Raw genomic sequence first — 21,518 nt, forward strand, 5'->3', positions numbered from 1 at the left:
ATGTGAAAAAATGAAGGCTGATCACTCCAAAGTTCTGGATGATGTTTATCTGTCAGCAGGAGTTTCTAAGTGGTTTGAGGCATTTGAGCACTCAAAAGGGCTGAAAATGAATCCCCATTTCACAGATGAGGAACCTGTGAACCTCTGGACCTGAGGCACAGAGAAGTCAAGTGACTGGCTCAGGCCACACAGCAGGCAACTGGAAGAGCCAGGATTAAAACCCAATAATAACAATAACAATAATAATAATAATAGTACCAGTAATAATTGTTCTAAATGTACTATGTGCTAAGCATTGGCCACCTCAATCAATCAATGGTGTTCGTTGGATGTTTACTATGTGCAGGGCAATGGACTGAGTGCACAAGAAAGTACAATGCACTGGAATAGAAAGATGTGATTCCTGCCTATTGGAAGCTTAGGATCTGCAGGGTGAGAGAGATATCCAAATGAATTACAAATAGGGGAAATAGTAGAATCTGAGGATATGTACATGCATGGGAAAGCAGCGTGGCTCACTGGAAAGAGCACGGGCTTTGGAGTCAGAGGTCATCTGTTCAAATCCCAGCTCTGCCACTTGTCAGCTGTGTGACTTGTATATATGTATATGTATATATATTACCTGTATATATGTATATATGTTTGTACATATTTATTACTCTATTTATTTACTTATTTATTTTACTTGTACATATCTATTCTATTTATTTTATTTTGTTAATATGTTTGGTTTTGTTCTCTGTCTCCCCCTTCCAGACTGTGAGCCCACTGTTGGGTAGGGACTGTCTCTATATGTTGCCAACTTGTACTTCCCAAGCGCTTAGTACAGTGCTCTGCACACAGTAAGTGCTCAATAAATATGACTGACTGATTGATTGATTGACTTTGGGCAGGTCACTTAACTTCTCTGTGCCTCAGTTACCTCATCTGTAAAAGGGGGATTAAGACTGTGAGCCCCATGTGGGACAACCTGATCACCATGTAAACTCCCCAGCGCTTAGAACAGTGATCTGCACATATTAAGCACTTAATATATGCCATCATTATTACTATTACGTATGCATGCTGTATGAGCTGGGATAACAGGAGGAGGTCCCCTCTCAGGATTGAAACTGGAGAGTTTCCAGTACTCTTCCAGTCTCAGCTGTGGGAGGGAGAGTAGGCAGAGGCCGACCCATTCCATTCCTAGCTCGAACAGTGGCTAGCAAGTGACAGGCAATCTGCTACAAGTCAAAACTCACCTGCGCTGGGCAATGGCGCTCTGGGACAGAGTTGAGGGCAGAGACTCGAGTTTACTGGACGATTGTCAACCGCTTCCAGATCTTGACCAAGAAAACTCTGTGGATCCACTACCAGAACTATTGCAAATGGAGGTTGGGCATTCTGGGAGAGATGGGCCCAGGAAGTCGCTACGGGTCGGAGACGATGCGACAGCATAAAACAAGACAAGACAAGAGTGAGTAGGTAGATAATCTGCAGCAGCAGTATTTATTGAGTGCTTACTGTGTGCAGAACACTGTACTAAGCACTTGGGAGAGTGCAGTATAATACAACAGGGTTGGTAGTAGACTTTTTCCCTGCTCACACTGAGTTTACAGTTTAAAGGCAAAGACAGACATTAATGTAAATGTATAATTTCTAGATATAAGTGCTGTGGGGCTGAGTGGATAAATAATGGGACTGGGAGTCAGAAGGACCTGGATTCTAATTTCAGCTCCGCCACTTTCATTCATTCATTCAATCATATTTATTGAGCACTTCCTGTGTGCAGAGCACTGTACTAAGCGCTTGGGAAGTACAAACTGGCAACATATAGAGACGGTCCCTACCCAACAATGGGCTCACAGTCTAGAAGCAGACACATCTGCTTGATGTCTGTTTACTCATTTTGATGTTTGTCTCCCAGCTTCTGGACTGTAAATTCGGTGTGGGCAGGGATTGTCTCTCTTCATTGCTGAATTGTACTTTCGAAGTGCTTAGGACAATGCTCAGCTCAATAAACACGATTGAATGAAATGAATGAATAAGGCTTTGAAGGTAGAAATCAATCAATTAATCAATCAGTGATATGCATTGAACACATACTGTGTGCAGAGAACTGTACTAAGTGCTTGGGAGAGTACAGTACAATAGAGTTGGTAGACATTTCACAAAAAATGGGAAGCAGCATGGGCTAGTGGAAAGAGAAAGTGGGAGTCAGAGGACAATAATAACAATAATAGCATTTATTAAGCGTTTACTCTGTGCAAAGCACTGTTCTAAGCGCTGGGGAGGTTTCAAGGTGATCAGGTTGTCCCATGGGGGGGCTCACAGTCTTAATCCCCATTTTCCAGATGAGGTAACTGAGGGCCAGAGAAGTTAAGTGACTTGCCCAAAGTCACACAGCTGACAATTGGTGGAGCCGGGATTTGAACCCCTGACCTCTGACTCCAAAGCCCGTGCTCTTTCCACTGAGTTGGCTCTGCCAGTTGTCTGCTGTGTTCCTTGGGGAAATCATTTAACTTACCTGCGCTTCAGTTTCCTCAACTGTATAAGGATTCAATAGCTGTTCTCCCACCAATATAAACTGTGAACCCTATGTGGGACAGGGAGTGTGTCCAATCTGACTATCTCCTATCTACCCCAGTACTTAGAACAGCACTTACTCTGTCGGGCACTGTACTAAGTGCTGGGGTAGATACAAACTAATCAGGTTGGACACAGTCCCTGTCCTCAAGGGGCTCACAGTCCTAATCCCCATTTTACAGATGAGGTAATTGAGAAACAGAGAAGTGAAGTGACTTGCCCAACATCGCACAGCAGACAAGTGGCAGAGTAGAGATTAGAATCCAGATCCTTCTGATTCCCAGGCCTGGGCTCTATTCACTAAGTCATGTTGCTTCTCACTACTTGTCATATAGTAAGCACTTAACAAATATCATAATAATAATAATAATGGCATTTATTAAGTGCTTACTATGTGCAAAGCACTGTTCTAAGCACTGGGGAGGTTACAAGGAGATCAGGTTGTCCCACAGGGGGCTCACAGTCTTCATCCCAATTTTACAGATGACATCACTGAGGCCCAGAGAAGTGAAGTCACTTGCCCAAAGTCACACAGCTGACAAGTGGTAGAGCCAGGATTTGAACCCTTGACCCCTGACTCCAAAGCCCATACTCTTTCCACTGAGCCATGCTGCTTCTCTAATACACATGCATTATTATTATTATCATATGTATTATCATTTGCCTTTCCCATCATTAGATTGTAAACTCCTCGAGGGCAGGAATCATGTCTTGTTCATGACTATTATACACTCCCGTTCACTCAGTACAGTACAGTACAGCACATAATAGGCTAAGTGCTTAAGTACCTAGTACTTTGCTCTGCACAGAGTAAGTGGTCAATAAATACGACTGAATGAATGAACAGGCTCTTTGTGGGTAGGGACTGTGTCTGTTGATTGTTGTATTGTACTCTCCCAATTGCTTAGTATAGTGCTCTACACAAGGTAAATACTCAATAAATGACTCTCCCCCTCTTCAAAGCCTATTGAAGGCCCACTTCCTCCAAGAGGCCTTCCCAGACTAAGCCCCACTTTTCCTCATCTCCCACTCCCCTCTGCGTCGCCCTGACTTGCTCCCTTTGCTCTTCCCCCCTCTCCCAGCCCCACTTATGCACAGATCTGTCATTTTATTTATTTAATAATAATGATGGCATTTATTAAGCACTTACTATGTGCAAAGCACTGTTCTAAGCACTGGGGAGGGTACAAGGTGATCTGGTTGTCCCACCGGGGGCTCATAGTCTTAATCCCCATTTTACAGATGAGGGAACTGAGGCCCAGAGAAGAAGTTAAGTGACTTGCCCAAAGTCACACAGCTGACAGTTGGAGGAGCCGGAATTTGAACCCATGACCTCTGACTCCAAAGCCCGGGCTCTTTTCCACTGAGCCACGCTACTTTTGATGTCTGTCTCCCCACCTCTAGACCGTTAGCTTGTTGTGGGCAGGGAATGATGCCACTGTTTACTGTTGAATTGTACTTTTCCAAGTGCTTAGTACAGTGCTCGGCACACAGTAAGTGCTTTATAAATACAAATGAATGAATGAATACTTTTGAAGGAATGAATGGAAAGGCTCTCAGTAAATAACTGTGGGTACTAAGGATGACGTTATTGAACCTAAAAATAATTTAAAATGCTCTTTCTTACTTCAGGATCTTGATCTGGCCACAACTTCTCTCCATGTCTTTTCTTCCTGTAAAAGAAGAACATTCATTCTTTCATTCAATTGTATTTACTGAGCATTTATTGTGAGCAAAGCACTGTACTAAGCACTTGGGAAAGTGCAATATAACAAGAAACAGACACATCTCGCACCCACAATGAGCTTACAGTCTAGGGGGGGAACAGAGCTCACCTCCTCCAGGAGGCCTTCGCAGACTGAGCCCCCTTTTTCCTCTCCCCCTCCTCATCCTCCCCACCCAAACTCCTTCCCTTCCCCACAGCACCCATATATATATTTGTACGGATTTATTACTCTATTCTACTTGTACATATTTACTATTCTATTTATTTTGTCAATGATGTACATCTAGCTTTACCTCTATTTATTCTGATGACTTGACACCTGACCACATGTTTTGTTTTGTTGTCTGTCTCCCCCTTCTAGACTGTGAGCCCGTTGTTGGGTAGGGACCGTCTCTATATTTTGCCAACTTGTACTTACCAAGCGCTTAGTACAGTGCTCTGCACACAGTAAGCACTCAATAAATATGATTGAATGAATGAATATAAATAAAAAATAAATAAATTTGAGATGACATGGAACTTAAATACTTAACAATCCTGCTAACAATAATGAGTTAATGCTGTTTGAATGGAGAAGGGGAGAGGAATATGCTTATGATAAGGATGGCAAGATGGAAAGTTGAGTTTTCACTTGAAAGGACATTTCCTCACTGGCTTATTTGAAAAAAAAAAAAGTTTCTTTCCCAGCTATAGATTCAGAGGATTTGACAGTGCCGAATAACCCATCTACAATTAGCCACCATAGAGTTTAGCAAGTCCAAGCCATTTTCTCTTGCCCTGTCTGTGCAGTGGTATCTAAGCGTAAGAGCTCTAGGTGGGAGGTTTGAAGGCAAGGCCTCCATGTCTAGTCTCCCCACTGAACTCTTTGAATAATATGTGATGTTAGTGTGTTGAAATTCAATGAAAACAGACAATTTATCTTTCCTGGGAATGGAAGATTTCAAATGGGAGGAAAGACATGATCTAACAATAGCCGGAGTACTATTTTCCACCAGAGCAATAGGCAGTGGAGAGAGCCAATTATGATTTTGTGTTTTTGTCTATTCTTTCAAGTGAACCAAAGGAAAATAAAAGACCGCATTTAAAGGAAAAAACAAAGAAAGAGTCATCCCCTACATGCAGAATCTAGTTTATAATCTATTAACTCCTGCAAGTTAATTGAATTTAAGATACTATGCATGCAAGACACATAATTATAGGCATTTTTATTCCTGTTTTTACCGAATGTTTATATTATTTGTTAAACTTATAGCTGAACTTTTTTCTTGTAGCATCTACAGCAATAATTGAAAGTAATTCCAGTGCCCTGTACATAGTAAACGCTCAATAAATATGATCGATGATAATTCCCTGGACTACGAACTCTGACAATAGATAAGCCATGCAGATTAGCAAATCATCACATGACCAGCATCTAAGGGAAATAGGGAAGAAAGTCAAAATCAAATATAACAACTGTGTCCCGCCCCGGCTGATGTGGCATTTGGGTAAGTGGAAGGCCAGAGCTACACAGAAGGAGGGTGGTATGTGTTTTTCTCCAACTGACTTTTCCAACTCCATTTGTAGTCACTAATGCATTCACTAATTCATTCAATCTCCCATCCCAAAGATTACGGCAAAACCTTCTTAAAGGAGACAAAGGGAAGCTGTGCACCTGTTGTTGCCTCATCCAGGCTCTACCACATTTGCTGTGTGACCTTGGGCAAGTCAGTTCATTTCTTTGGCCTCAGTTACCTCATCTGGAAAATTAGGATTAAGTCTTTGAGCCCCTTCTGGACTGTGTCCAACCTGATTAACTCGTATCTCCCCCACTGCTTAGAACAGAGCTTGGCTCATAGTAAGTGCTTAAGAAGTGCTTAATCCTGTTGACCCCAGCATTGTTTGACTAATCACTCAAACCACTGAGAAATGGGGAGAGAGAACTAATAATAATACAGGGACTTTTGTTTACCATCTGAGAAGCAGTGTGTCCTAGTGGATACCACCTGGTCCTGGGAGTCAGCAGGACCTGGGTTCTAATCCCAGGTCTGTCACTTGTCTGCAGTGTGACCTTGGGCAAGTCACTTCACTTCTCTGGGCCTCAGTTACCCCATCTGTAAAATGGGGATTAAGACTGTGAGCCCCAGGTGGCAGATGGACTGTGTCCAACCTGATTAGCTTGGATTCATTCATTCATTCATTCAATCGTGTTTATTGAGTGCTTACTGTGTGCGGAGCACTGTACTAAGTGCCTGGAAAGTACAATTTAGCAACAAACAGGGACAACCCTTGCCCACAACAGGCTCACAGTCTAGAAGGGGGAAAGAGACATTAAAACAAGTAAACAGGCATCAATGGCATCAATATAAATAAATAGAATTAAAGATATATACACATAATTAATAAATAGAATTATAAATACGTACATATATACACATAATTGTTGTGGGGTGGGGAGGGGGGTAGAGCAGAGGGAGCGAGTGGGGGTGATGGGGAAGAGAGCGGGAGCAGAGGAAACGGGGGGCTTACTCTGGGAAGGCCTCCTGGAGGAGGTGAGCTTTCAGTAGGGATTTGAAGGGGGGAAGTGTGATAGTTTGGTGGATTTGAGGAGGGACAGCATTCCAGGCCAGAGGTCGACGGCAGGACAGGTGAGAAAGAGGCACAGTGAGAAGGTTAGCGGCACCAGAGGAGTGGAGGGTGCAGGCTGGGCTGGAGAAGGTGAGAAGAGGTGAGGTAGGAGGGGGCAAGGTGATGGACAGCTTTAAAGCCAATAGTGAGAAGGTTTTGCTTGATACAGAGGATGATAGGCAACCACTGGAGAATTTTGAGGAGCAGGGGTGTCATTCCCTGAACGTTTCTGTAGAAAGATAATCCAGGCAGCAGAGCGAAGTATAGACTGAAGTGGGGAAAGACAGGAGGTTGGGAGATCAGAAAGGATGCTGATGCAGTCAACCAGGTGGGATAGGATGAGTAATTGTGCTAACGTGGTAGCAGTTTGGATGGAGAGGAAGGGGCAGACCTTCGCCATGTTGTGAAGGTGAGACCGGCAGGTTTTGGTGAATGATTGGATATGCAGGGTTAATGAGAGAGTGGAGTCAAGGATGACGTCAAGGTTGTGGGCTTGTGAGATGGGAAGGACGGTAGAGCTGGCCACAGTGACGGGGAAGTCAGGGAGAGGACAGCGTTTGGGAGGGAAGATAAGGAGCTCAGTAATAATAATAATAATATTGGTATTTGTTAAGCACTTACTATGTGTCAAGCACTGTTCTAAGCACTGGGGTAGATTGGACATGTTGAGTTTTAGGTGGTGGGTGGACTTACAGGTGGAGATGTCCTGAAGGCAGGAGAAGATGTGAGCCTGGAGGGAGGGAGAGAAGAGGGGAGGAGATTTGGGTATCATCCGTGTAGGGATGACAGTTGAAGCTGTAGTATAAAATAAGTTCACCAAGGGAGTGAGTATAGATGGGGAAGAGAAGGAGGCCAAGAACTGACCCTTGGGAAACCCCTACAGTTAGGGGATGGGAGGGGGAGGAGGATCCTGTGAAGGAGACTGAGGATGAACGTCCAGAGAGATGGGAGAGAACCAGGAGAGGACAGAGTCAGTGAAGCCAAGGTTGGATAACATGTTGAGGAGAAGGGGACGGTCGACAGTGTCGAAAGAAGTGTCTACTCCAGTGCTGAGAACAGTACCTGCCACATTCATTCATTCATTCAATCATAGTTATTGAGTGTTTACTGTGTGCAGGGCACTGTATTAAGCACTTGGGAAAGTACAATATAACAGTAAACAGTGACATTTCCTGCCCACAACGAGCTGACAGTCAGGGAGACAGACATCAAGATAGATAAATAAAATGGCAGATATCAACATAAGTACTTTGGGGCTGGGAGGGGGGGAGAGCAAGGGGAACAAGTTGGGGGATGCAGAGGGGAGTGGGAGATGAGACAGAGTGAGGCTTAGTCTGGGAAGCCACATAGCACTTAACAATTGAGACAAAAAAGTCTAGCACTTACTATGTGCCAAGCACTGAGATAGATATAAGCAATCAGTCAATAGATCAATAGGATTTATTGATCACTTACTATGGGCAGAACACTCTTCTAAACACTTGGGAAAGTACAGTACAATGGAATTAGCAGACACTTTCCCTGCCCATAATGAGTTTACAATCTAGAAGGGGAGACAAGCAGATTGGAGCAGAGAACAGCTTTTAGTGGGAGGGAAAACAGATATTTGGTCCTCATTTGACAGATGAGGAAACTGAGGCTCAGATAATTTAAGGAAATCACCCTAGGTCATGCAGGAGGCAGCATTGCCTAGTGGGAAGAACTCCAATCCGGTTCTGTCACTTGCCGGCTGGGTGGCATTAGGCAAGTCCCCAGACTTCTCTGGGCCTCAGTTTTCTCATCTGTTCAATGGGGATTCAAAACCTGTCCTCCCTTCCTCTTAGACTGTGAAACCGATGGGGGACAGTGACTGACTGATTTATAATAATTATAATAATAATTATGGTATCTGCTAGTATGTGCCAGGCACCATACTAAGCACTGGGGTGGATACAAGCAAATCAAGTTGGACACAGTCTCTGCCCCACGTGGAGCTCACAGTCTCAATCTCCATTTTCCAGATGAGGAAACTGAGGCCCAGAGAAGTGAAGTGACTTGCCCAAAGTCACACAGCTGACAAGTGGCAGAGTCAGGATTAGAACCCATGACTCTCGGACCAGTGATCTCCCCACTATGCCATACTGCTTCTCTACTAGATTTATTATCAGGTATCTACTCCAGCACTTAGTGCAGTGTATGGTAATAATAATTGAGGTATTTGTTGAGTGGTTACTATGTGCTAAGTACTGTGCTACGTGCTGGAGCAGATTCCAGATAATCAGGGGCCACATGGGACTGGCAGTCTAAGTAGAGAAGCAGCGTGGCTCAGTGGAAAGAGGATGGGCTTTAGAGTCAGAGGTCATGGGTTCAAATCCTGGCTCTGCCAATTGTCAGCTGTGTGACTTTGGGCAAGTCACTTAAATTCTCTGGGCCTCAGTTACCTCATCTGTAAAATGGGGATTAAGACTGCAAGCCCCCGTGGGACAACCTGATCACCTTGTAATCTCCCCAGTGCTTAGAACAGTGCTTTGCACATAGTAAGCACTTCATAAATGCCATCAGTATTGTTAAGTAGGAGGCAGAACAGGCATTGAATCACCATTCTGCAGATAAGGAAACTGGGGCACAAAGAAGTGAAGTGTCTTTCTCTAGGTCGTACAGCAGATCCATGGTGGAAACAGGATTAGAACCCAGGTCCTACATCGTGGGCTCTTAATGTACACCACAATTGTGAACAACCAATCAAATGGTATTTTCTTTAGTGCTTAAGATGTGCAGAGCATTGTTTAAAATATTTGAGCCATGACAACACAAATGCGTTGGTAGACCCTATCCTTACTATCATTATTGAGTAGCAGAGTGGGGATTAGAACCCAGATTTCCTGACTCCCTGTTCTGGGCTCTTGGACCTGGGACTCAGAAGGCCCTGGGTTCTAATCCCACCTCTGCCCCTTGTCTGCTGCGTGACCTCGGGCAAGTCACTTCACTTCTCTGTGCCTGTTACCTCATCTGTAAAATGGGGACTGTGAGAGCCATGTGGGACGGGGACTGTGTCCAACCTGATTAACTTGTATTTATGCCAGCACTTAGAACAGTGCTCGGCACATAGTAAGTGCTTAACAAGTACCATCATTATTATTTTTTACTGTGATTCCAAGATGACACATTGAAAAGAGGGGAGATTCAACAGAGGCGTCAGCATGGTGCTCTCGGGAAAGAGCAGAGATACAAGAAAATTCCCATGAATGAAGAAAGCCAGGTTCCATATCTTTGGCTACAGAGAGGCCATGAAAGAAGAAGCAGGGGATCTTCTCTAATCTGTCCCTCGCCCTCTTCACCCTCTCTTCAATCAAGGAACAATTTACTGGCCATTAGACCTCCCCCTCACCACGCAATCAGATTCTGTGATCCTCAGAGAGCAAGCCGCTCAATTCCTTCTCAGTAGCTGGAGTGAACATCTCCAACGGCTGATCCTTAGCCAAACCAAACCGCAGGTACTATGTGTAAAGCTAATGATGGCCCATAAATTCCACAGGTCATTCCCACCATTTAGCCATGCCACAGGAGATCACTAGATTGGCACAGTGCTCCCTCTCCCCACAAAGTGTGGTGAATCGGGGACAGGCAGAGCTCTGGTGTAGGGAGTAGAAGAAAACACAGTTTTCTCTCAAACTTAGGTGGGGCAGCAGAAGGAGGTAAATTATATTTCCCTCATCCAGTTTTACTGAGGAATCAAAGTTGTGCTCCTGTGGACTAACTTGTTTATAAGTGTCGTGGGTGGGTGATTTTAACTTAAACTCAAGTTTTCAGGCATTTCTCAAGAAACTCTGGGCTGAATCCACTTAGCCAATTAGGATGGATTTCTAAGGTGGGCTCCTTAATTGCTCCTAAAATCCTTCAGGAGCTGTGGTTAATTGCCCTGGTAGCTTCTCTTAGAGGACTCTGTGGTTGTTTTCCTCTATGTTTGGAGTTAAATTCTATCTGTTTTTCTTGCCACTTTGAGGGAATAGCTAAATTATGGCCACTGAGCCTCTTTTTAGTTTCTCTAGGAGTAGCTTGTAGACCTTGAGTTGTATTGAGCCTAGGGTGGTCAATTGTTTTAGTTATTATTAATAATAATAATTATGGCATTCATTAAGTGCTTACTATGTGTCAGGCACTGTACTAAGCACTGGGGTGGATACAAGCAAATTGACTTGGACACAGTCCCTGTCTCTCATGGAACTCACAGTCCCAATCCTTATTTTACAGATTAGGTAACTGAGACCCACTAAAGTGAAGCGATTTACCACACAGCAGACTAGTGGAAGAGTGGGAATTAGAACCCATTATACTCTGAATCCCAAGCCCGTGCTCTATTCACTACACCACGTTCCATTGTATACAACAACACATCCCTGAAGTCTGTCCAAAGGAAACTCAAATTCACTTCTGCTCAAATAAACAACAGGCAAATTGTTGAGTAACTAGTCAGTAGTATTTATAGAGTGCTTCCTATAAGCAGACCCCTGGGATTTGGTAGTTGTGATCCCTGATTTTAAGGCATTCATAATCTAGGGAAAGTAGTGTTAGTAGCACTTAAACATCTATTTGGTGGGATGCACTGTACTTTGTAAGCTAAATGATATGGTTCTGCTCACAAGAAGTTTATATTCTAATAGGGAAGATAAACATTAAAAGTATTTATCACTCAAGAGAGAAAAAAATGAATAAGAAAAGTAAACATATCTACATGGAATTTAAGTAGGGTGAAGTAAATTCATACACGCAAGAGTTGGATGAAGACTGTAAGCCCGTCTTCTAAACTGTAAGCCCGTTGTGGGCAGGGATTGTCTCTCTTTATTACTGAATTGTACTTGCTAGGTGTTAGTACAATGGTCTGCACACAGTAAGAGCTCAATAAATTCTAGACTTCTAGACTGTGAGCCCGTTGTTGGGTAGGGACCATCTCTATATCAATCAATCAATCAATCAATCGTATTTGAGCGCTTACTGTGTGCAGAGCACTGTACTAAGCGCTTGGGAAGTACAAGTTGGCAACGTATAGTACAAGTCGGCAACATATATGTTGCCGACTTGTACTTCCCAAGCGCTCTGCACACAGTAAGCGCTCAATAAATATGATTGAATGAATGAATAAATATGATTGATTGAATGAATGAAATTAATCAGGGAATGCTTGTTGGAGATGGTAGTACTGCCTAGTGGAAAGAGCATGGAACTGGGAGTCAGAGGACCTGGGTTTTGTTGTCTGTCTCCCCCTTCTAGACTGTGAGCCCGTTGTTGGGTAGGGACCATCTCTATATGTTGCCAACTTGGACTTCCCAAGCGCTTAGTACAGTGCTCTGCACACAGTAAGCACTCAATAAATACAATTGAATGAATGAAAGTGTTAGTCCTGGCTCTGCCACTTGTCTGCTGTGTGACCTGGGGAAATCACTTAACATCTCTGAGCCTGTTTCCTCATGGAGAACTGGGGATTCAATATCCGTTCTCCTTCCTACTTCTACAGTGAGCTCCATATAGGTCAGGGATGGTGCCTGATTTGATTATGATGATGATAACAGCATTTGTTAAGTGCTCACTATGTGCCAAGCATTGTACTCAGCACTGGGGGTGAGGCAACAAAATCAACCTAATTTATATTGCCTCTGCCCCAAGATGCTTAGTACAGTGCTCTGCACACAGTAAGCGCTCAATAAATACGATCGAATGAAAGAATGAATGAATTGTGAGCACGCAATCTCCAGTGGCTACCAATCAACCTACGCATCAGGCAGAAACTCCTCACCCTCGGCTTCAAGGCTGTCCATCACCTCGCCCCCTCCTACCTCACCTCCCTTCTCTCCTTCTCCAACCCAGCCCGCACCTTCCACTCCTCTGCCGCTAATCTCCTCACTGTGCCTCGTTCTCGCCTGTCCTGCCGTCGACCCCCGGCCCATGTCATCCCCCTTGCCTGGAATGCCCTCCCTCCCCAAATCCGCCAAGCTAGCTCTCTTCCTCCCTTCAAGGCCCTACTGAGAGCTCACCTCCTCCTGGAGGCCTTCCCAGACTGAGTGCCCTCCTTCCTCTCCCCCCCTCCCCCTCTCCATTTCCCCCACCTTACCTCCTTCCCTTCCCCACAGCACCTGTATATATGTATATATGTTTGTACATATTTATTACTCTATTTATTTTACTTGCACATATCTATTCTATTTATTTTATTTTGTTAATATGTTTGGTTTTGTTCTCTGTCTCCCCCTTCTAGACTGTGAGCCCACTGTTGGGTAGGGACCATCTCTATATGTTGCCAACTTGTACTTCCCAAGTGCTTAGTACAGTGTTCTGCACACAGTAAGTGGTCAATAAATATGACTGATTGATTGATTGATTGATTGATTGCTATTCGTGTGACAAAACACAGGGAACCAGTAGAGGATTTGAGGCTGAGGAGAAATGGGGGCCCAGGAGAACTTCAGAAAGAAGATCTGTGCAGCAGAATATAGGCAGATAATTTGTTTCTTTACTATGTTGAACTGTCCCTAGTGCAGAACCCATAGAACCCATAGGTTATGGGTTCTAATCACAGCTTTGCCACTTGTGTGTGGTGAGGCCTTGGACAAGTCACTTCCTGTCTTTGCCTCAGTTACCTCATCTGTAAAGTGGGGAAAAAGACAGTGAGCCCCACTTGGGACAGGGACTGTGTCCAACCCAATTTACATGTACCCACCCCAGTTCTTAGTACAGTCCTGGCACATAGTAAGTGCTTAACAAATATTATTATTATTATTATTATTATTGTTGTTGTTATTATTATTATTATTATTATCATACAAAGACACTGAGAAATGCTGGGGTCCTACTAGCACTGGAAATGTATGACCTGATTTTTGAGACTAATAGCCTATATAGGCCCAGGTGACCTTATTTGTTTGAAAAAAATCAACTGGACAGGGAATAATCTCTATGCCTTGTTTTGGAGGAATGAACTAGATTTTCAATTGCATTGAATAGCAAAGTCTGGAGAGCTACAGTAATTACTGCTTGGAAATTTATTTAAATGACTTCTTTCTTAGTGCTTTTTAACAATGAAGGGAATAGAGGCATTTTTGCTTGAAACCGGAATAGCATTTTATTTCAATTTCAAATATGACATGGAATAATACAGAAAAGTCACAGTGAAGACTGGGTAGCCATAAGGCAAGCTCAAAAAGAGTACCCAGGCCTATCTGGGACAATATTCAACACTGCAGTAAAAATTGAGCTTCCAGCCCAAATAATGCAAAAGGGAGAGTTGATTTTGCAACTCGCTTTTTGACCAAATTCGTGCATAAATAGAATCTTTGTAAAGGAAGTGTATGTGTGTTTTTGTGTGTGGATATATCTATATCAGGCATAGTTATATAGATATATGCACACGCACAAATGTGTATGTGTGTATAATAACACTACAAAGTGAGTCAATGGCAGGGGGCATTTATAAAGCAGAGTTCTCAAACAGACAATAGTTTCGACTGTCCCTTTTTAACTTTTCTTTCACTATCAATTGATAAGGATTTAATAATAATAACAACAATAATAATAATAATAGTATTTGTTAAGGTCTTACTATATGCCAAGCACTGTTCTAAGCACTGGGGGAGATGCAAGGTAATGAGGTTGTCCCATTTGGGGCTCAAAGTCTTAATCCCTATTTTACAGATGAGGTCACTGAGGCCCAGAGAAGTGAAGTGACTTTCCCAAAGTCACACAGCTGACAAGTGGCAGAACCGGCATTAGAATCCACAACCTATGACCCGCAAGCCCTGACTCTTTCCACTAAGCCACGCTTATTGCGAAGCAGTTTGACTTAGTGGAAAGAGGAGAGGAACAGGGAGGGAAGAGACCCAAGTTCCAATGGTGGCTTTGCCACTTGCCTGTTTGGTGACCTTGGGCAAGTCATTTAACTTCTTTGTGCCTCAGTTTCCTCATCTGTCGAATGGGGATAAAATACCTGTTCTCCTGCTCTGTTACACTAAAAACGTCTCATGGGACAGGGAGTGTGTTGGACTTTATTTTATTGTATCTGTGCCAGTGCTTGTACACAGTAAGTGCTAATAATAATAGTAATGATAATAATTATGGTATTTGTTAAGTGCTTACTATGTACCAGGCACAGTACCAAGTGCTGGGGTGGATACAAGCCAATCGGGTTGGACACAGTCCCTGTCCCACATGGGGCTCACACTGTCAATCCCTATTTTACAGATGAGGTAACTGAGGCCAGAGAAGTGAAGTGAGTTGCCCAAGGTCTCACAGCCTACAAATGGCGGAGCAGGATTGGAACCCAGGTCCTTCTGACTCTCAGCCCTGTGTTCTATCCACTATTCGATGTCAATGATTGAAATAGAGGTTGTGAATGGGACCGAAGATGGATGGGTAAGTTAGGTTTAGCAGAGTGGGTATTTTTGGGTATTTGCCAAGCACTGGGGCAGAAACAAGCAAATCGAGTTGGACATAGTCCCTGTCTCACACGGGGCTCACAGTCTTAATCCCCATTTCATAGAAGAGATAACTGAGGTCCAGAGAAGTGAAGCGACTTGCCCCAGGTAGCAGAGAAGACAAGTGGCAGAGTCGGAATTAGAACCCACAACCTTCTGACTGGCAAGCCTCTGCTCTACCACTACTCACTTCTGTCAGGAAGCGAGTTCCTTCACCTTGCAGTCACAGGCAAAAGCAGAAACTTCCACTCATAATAATAATACTACTAATGATGATATTTAAGTGCTTACTGTGTGTCAAGTGCTGGGATAGATACAAGTTAATCAGGTTGGACCCAGCCCCTGTCCCACCTGGGGCTCACAGTCTAAGTGATTTTCCCAAAACTACCCCACACTGTTCTCCCAGGGTGTTTTCTTCTAATTGCAGTACTGATGAGGTGCACTCTTTAATAACTGCTATTAATAAAACTTTCATTGATTAGAGGTCCTTTATACAGTGAACTGATCTAATTAAAGGAAGAAAATGCTCACTCACTGTAAAGATCCAGCTATAAAATGACAGTTGGTTTCCCAGCTGAGGCTAAACTCAAAATGGAACCCCTTTCCCAGATGGAAACTGCCCAAGAAACCGAAAGAACTGTGGTCCTGCAAAAGAGTAGGGAAATGATTGGCTACGGCTTGTTTGTTTATCTGGCTGGAAACTGGAGAACTTAATTAGAGTCAAAGTCTCTCTGGGGCATATGGAAATGTCAAAGAGACAATCCAGAGCTTAAAGAGAAAAACGTTACTAGATACCAGTCCAGCTCGGGCCGAGATCTGTTGTAAGATAACGTCTCCGGGCCTGCAAATAAAAGGAGAATTCGACCAGCAAGATAATTCAGCCTGGTCTTCCATTGACCTTGTGACAACACTTTTGCTGCATTAAACACGGAGCTATCCTTCACAAACTGAACTCCAAAATTATTGTATAGATTGTTTCACTAGTTACGTGGTAGAAGGGGAAATGTGAATATCACGGGATTTGGAAAGTTGTTCCATTTGAAAAGATTAGAAAATAATAGGTGAATCCAAAAGGTCTCTACCTCCAGGAGCAAACCTAAATTAGCACTGAGTGGTAAATTGAGATACCTCTCAGTCTTTGCCGAGCTGGATATAAATTGGGAAATATATGCACGAGAAGCAGAGTGGCCTATTGGATAGAGCACAATCCCGGGTGTTAGAAGGACCTCGGTTCTAATCCCACTTCTGCCACGTGTCTGCTGTATGACCTTGGGTGAGTCGCTTCACTTCTCTGGGCCTCAGTTGCCTCATCTGTAAAAAGGGGATTAAGACTACGAGCCCAATGTGGGACATCAAGGGCTTAGTAAAGTGTTCTGCACAAAGTCAGTTGACAATAAATACTCTTGATTGATTTTTCCGGACTCTCCCAAGTGCTGAGGACAGTGCTCGCTGCACACAGTAAGTGCTCCGTAAATACCATTGATTGAGAATGACAAACTGTGAGACTGATGAGGGACGGCGATTTTTGTCAACCTGATTTTCTACCCCAGGGTTTATCACACTGCTTGGCACATAGTAAGCATTTAATGAAGAGCATTATTATTATTATTTATCTGTCCCTGAAAAGAAGCTAATAATAATCATCATCATGGCACTTATCCATTTACTATGTGCTATGTGCTAGATGCAGGGTGGCCAGTTGTGACATGTCCCTGTCCCATCCAAGGCTCACAGTCTATCTCATCCTTGTTTCACAGGTCAGGGTCAGACAGGTTAAATGATTGTCCCAAGGTCACACAGCAGTTCAAGGGAAGGATTAGAATTATAGCAGACAAGTGACAGGGCAGGGATTAGAACCCAGATCCTTCTGTCTCCCAGGCCTGTGCTGCATCCACTAAGCCATGCTGCAGCTGCGCTGTTCATAGCCCACCACTGAGTCAGATTTCTTCACCCAGAAGATCTGTCTTTCCCTCTTTCCATTTGTTGGTTCATTCATGTGTTCCTCAGAGGACACATCAGGGAAGATGTGACATCTCCCTGACTTTCCCATCACTGTTGACGGCACTACCATCCTTCCCGTCCCACAAGCCTGCAACCTTGATGCTGCTCTCTCGTTCACCCCTCACATCCAATCTGTCACCAAAACCTGCCACTCTCACCTCTGCAACATCGCCAAGATCCACCCTTTCCTCTCCATCCAAACTGCTACCCTGCTGGTTCAATCTCTCATCCTATCCCGGCTGGATTACTGCATCAGCCTCCTCTTTGATCTCCCATCCTCCTGTCTCTCCCCACTTCAATCTATACTTCACGCTGCTGCCTGGATCGTCTTTGTGCAGAAACGCTCTGGGCATGTTACTCCCCTCCTCAAAATTCTCCAGTGGCTGCCAATCAATCTACGCAAAAACTCCTCACTCTCGGCTTCAAGGCTGTCCATCACCTCGCCCCCTCCTACCTCACCTCCCTTCTTTCCTTCACCAGCCCAGAGGATTGGCAACCCTCCAATCCTCTGCCACTAACCTCCTCAATGTGCCTCCTTCTCACCTGTCCCACAGTTGACCCCCGGCCCATGTCCTCCCCTTGGCCTGGAATGCCTTCCCTCTGCACATCCACCAAGCCAGCTCTCTTCCTCCTTTCAAAGCCCTACTGAGAGCTCACCTCCTCCAGGAGGCCTTCCCAGATGAGCCCCCTCCTTCCTCTCCCCCTCCTCCCCCTCCCCATCCCCCTGCCTTACCTCCTTCCCCTCCCCACAGCACCTGTATATATGTTTGTACATATTTATTACTCTATTTATTTTACTTGTACTTATTTACTTTTCTATTTATTTTATTTTGTTAATATGTTTTGTTTTGCTGTCCGTCTCCCCCTTCTAGACTGTGAGCCCGCTGTTGGGTAGGGACCGTCTCTATATGTTGCCAATTTGTACTTCCCAAGGGCTTAGTACAGTGCTCTGCACACAGTAAGCACTCAATAAATACGAATGAATGAATAAATGAAAAGGAAGCCAAAACAGTCACTTCACAGCATTAAAGGCTGCTGGAGAAAATTTTCAAATTTTCACCACCCTTGCCTGGACATCCCTAGAGTTAAATCTCTCCTGGGTTTTAGATATTCTGCTAGCTTATTTTGACTTTTTTATTATTATTATTCTTACCCTTAATTTTGTTGTATAGTTAGTGAAGTATATGCCCTCCTGTTTTCTCCAGAGATTAGAGACTGTCTCCATGCAGATTAGCAATTCTCATTGTGGGCAGGGAACATGTCCACTAACTCTGTTATATTGTACTCCCCCAAGTACTTACTACTGTTCTCTGCACATAGTAAGTGCTCAATAAATGCAATAATTGATTGAATCCAAACCATCCAGTTGCTTACCAATCAATCAGTGGTCTTTACTGAGCACTTACTGTGTTCCAAGGACTATACTAAATGCCTGGGAGAGTCAATAATAATAATTGTGGTATTTGTTAAGCACTTACAATGCGCCAAGCACTGTAATAATAATAATATTAATAATAATAATAATAAAGATGGTATTTGTTAAGCACTTACTATGTGTGAAGCACTGTTCTAAGCACTAGGGGGATGCACGGTGATCAGGTTAGAACAGTGCTTTGCACATAACGCTTAATAAATGCCATTATTATTATTATTATCAGGTTGTCCCATGTGGGGCTCACAGTCTTAATCCCCATTTTACAGATGAGGGAACTGAAGCTCAGAGAACTTATTCATTCATTCATTCAATCGTATTTATTGAGCACTTACTGTGTGCAGAGCACTGTACTAAACTCTTGGGAAGTACAAGTTGGCAACATATAGAGACAGTCCCTACCCAACAATGGGCTCACAGTCTACAAGGGGGAGTTAAGTTACTTGCCCAAGGTCACAAAGCAGACATGTGGCAGAGCCGGGATTAGAACCCATGACCTCTGACTCCCAAGTCCAGGCTCCTTCCACTAAATGCTCGAGTGGATACAAGCAAATCAAGTTGGACGCAAGCCCTGTCCCACATAGGGTTTACAGTCTTAAGCCCCATTTTACAGATAAGGTAACTCTGCACCTCAGAAAAGTGAAGTGATTTGCCCAAGGTCACACAGCAGACAAGTGGCAAAGCTGGGTTGGGAACTCAAACTTTTGATTTCCAGACCTGTGCTTTATCCATTATGCTTTATTATTAAGCCCTTACCAGGTGCTCTTCAGTTTCTTTTTTGGTCAGCCTCATTTCCTGTTTCTGCCTAACCCTGTACTCTTTGTGAACTCACACTGGTGAGTTTTCTGGGTTTTTAAAAATATTTTTTCCCATTGATGCCATTGCCTTTTATCCATTAACCATGCAAGGTTCTGTTTGATCATCTGCTCAGTGGCACACTTCACCAGAGTTTCCTTTAACAGAACCCGATTTCCTTAGCCTATTTTAGCCTACACTTTGAGCTTTCCCTTAAGGTCCTTAGTAGTCAATTTCCTGTGCGTTCTAGCACTAGAAAGGATTTCTACCCTATCTTATCCTACCCTCTCTTTTCATCCTGATAACTTCTCTACCCTCCTTTCTAGCCAGATCAATCGATCACTGGCATTTATTGTGCAATTCTACCAACCAATCATTGGCATTTATTGAGCACTTTTTTATGATAGCATTTATTAATCAATCAATCGTATTTATTGAGCGCTTACTGTGTGCAGAGCACTGTACTAAGTGCTGTGGAGGTTACAAGGTGATCAGGTTGTCCCACGGGGGGTTCACAGTCTTCATCCCCATTTTACAAATGAGGTAACTGAGGCCCAGAGAAGTTCAGTGACTTGCCCGAAGTCACACAGCTGACAAGTGATGGAGCCGGAATTTGAACCCATGACCTCTGACTCCAAAGCCTGTACTCTTTCCACTGAGCCACGCTGCTTCTCCAACTTAACTATGGCCTAGTAGTTAGGTCATGTCCTGGGAGTCAGAAGGATTGGGGTTCGAATCCTAACTCTGCCATTTTTCTGCTCTGTGACTCTGGACAAATTGGTTCACTTCTCTGTGCCTCAGTTACCTCACCTGTAAAATGGGGATTAAGATTGTGAGCCCCATGTGGTACAGGGACTGTGGCCAACCTGAAAAATGTATATCTACTCCAGCGTTTAGTACAGTGCCTGACACATAGTGCTCAAGAAATACCACATAATTATTATTATTATCCCTTAATCATTGTCCCTGGCCCTAGGAGATGTTGCCATCAATTTGGGTAGACTGGAGGACAGAGCCATCAGATTTTATCAGCTTCACTGGAACACACTAAAATCTTGCAATCTCACTTTCCTTCTTGCACAGCCTCCAGAAGACATACCACTGTTCAAGCGATTCTCCAGCTCTGCTTCCTACTCTGTACGATGGCAAGAATGTTGAATAAATATGCATAGGTCCTCCAGGATTTCAGGATTCAAATGTAACCTGAAAAGCTTGCTTGAGCAGTGAGATGCATGACTGCTGAAACAATAAACAACAGCGAATTGTTGAGAGCAAAGGTAAAATTGAAAAAGCAGAGCCTGGCCCAAAAGGAACGAGCATAGCATATAAATAATAATTATAAAAATGATGGTATTTGTTAAGTGCTTACTATGTGCTAAGCACTGTTCTAAGCTCTGGGATAGATACAAGGTAATCAGGTTGTCCCTCTAATCCCGACTCCATCTCTTGTCAGCTGTGTGACTTTGGGCAAGTCACTTAACTTCTCTGTGCCTCAGTTATCTCATCTGTAAAATGGGGATTAAGGCCGTGAGCCCCATATGGGACAACCTGAGTTACCTTGTATCTCACCTAGTGCTTAGAACAGTGCTTGGCACATAGTAAATGCTTAACAAATACCATCATTATTATTATTATCATTATTACTAATCCCCATTTTACTGAGGTCACTGAGGCACAGATATGCTAAGTGGCTTGCCCAAGGTCACATAGCAGATGAGTACAGTGCTCTGCTCACAATAAGCGCTCAATAAATATGATTGAATGAATGAGCGGCAGAGCCAGGATTGGAATCCACGTCCTCTGACTTCCTCCATGTCAGTTCCTGCTCAACTTGGCTCATTTTTTCTTTGTTTCTCTGCCTCACTCTCTGCATCTCTCATGCTGTCTGCACCTCTGGCGTTTATTCTCTGCCTCTCTCTCTCATCCACCTCTCTCTTTCTATGTCCCTTTC

General features: G+C 43.7%; 1 non-coding gene across 1 annotated transcript; it reads left to right on the forward strand.

The window, feature by feature from the left end:
- The first annotated feature begins 1,094 nt into the window (after positions 1-1,094).
- On the forward strand, positions 1,095-1,231 carry LOC119944920. The gene has a single exon (XR_005456061.1). It is a non-coding gene; the product is annotated as a small nucleolar RNA SNORA7 (small nucleolar RNA).
- Positions 1,232-21,518: the final 20,287 nt, after the last annotated feature.

The sequence above is a fragment of the Tachyglossus aculeatus genome, chromosome 23 (assembly GCF_015852505.1).
Source record: "Tachyglossus aculeatus isolate mTacAcu1 chromosome 23, mTacAcu1.pri, whole genome shotgun sequence".
Taxonomy (NCBI): domain Eukaryota; kingdom Metazoa; phylum Chordata; class Mammalia; order Monotremata; family Tachyglossidae; genus Tachyglossus; species Tachyglossus aculeatus.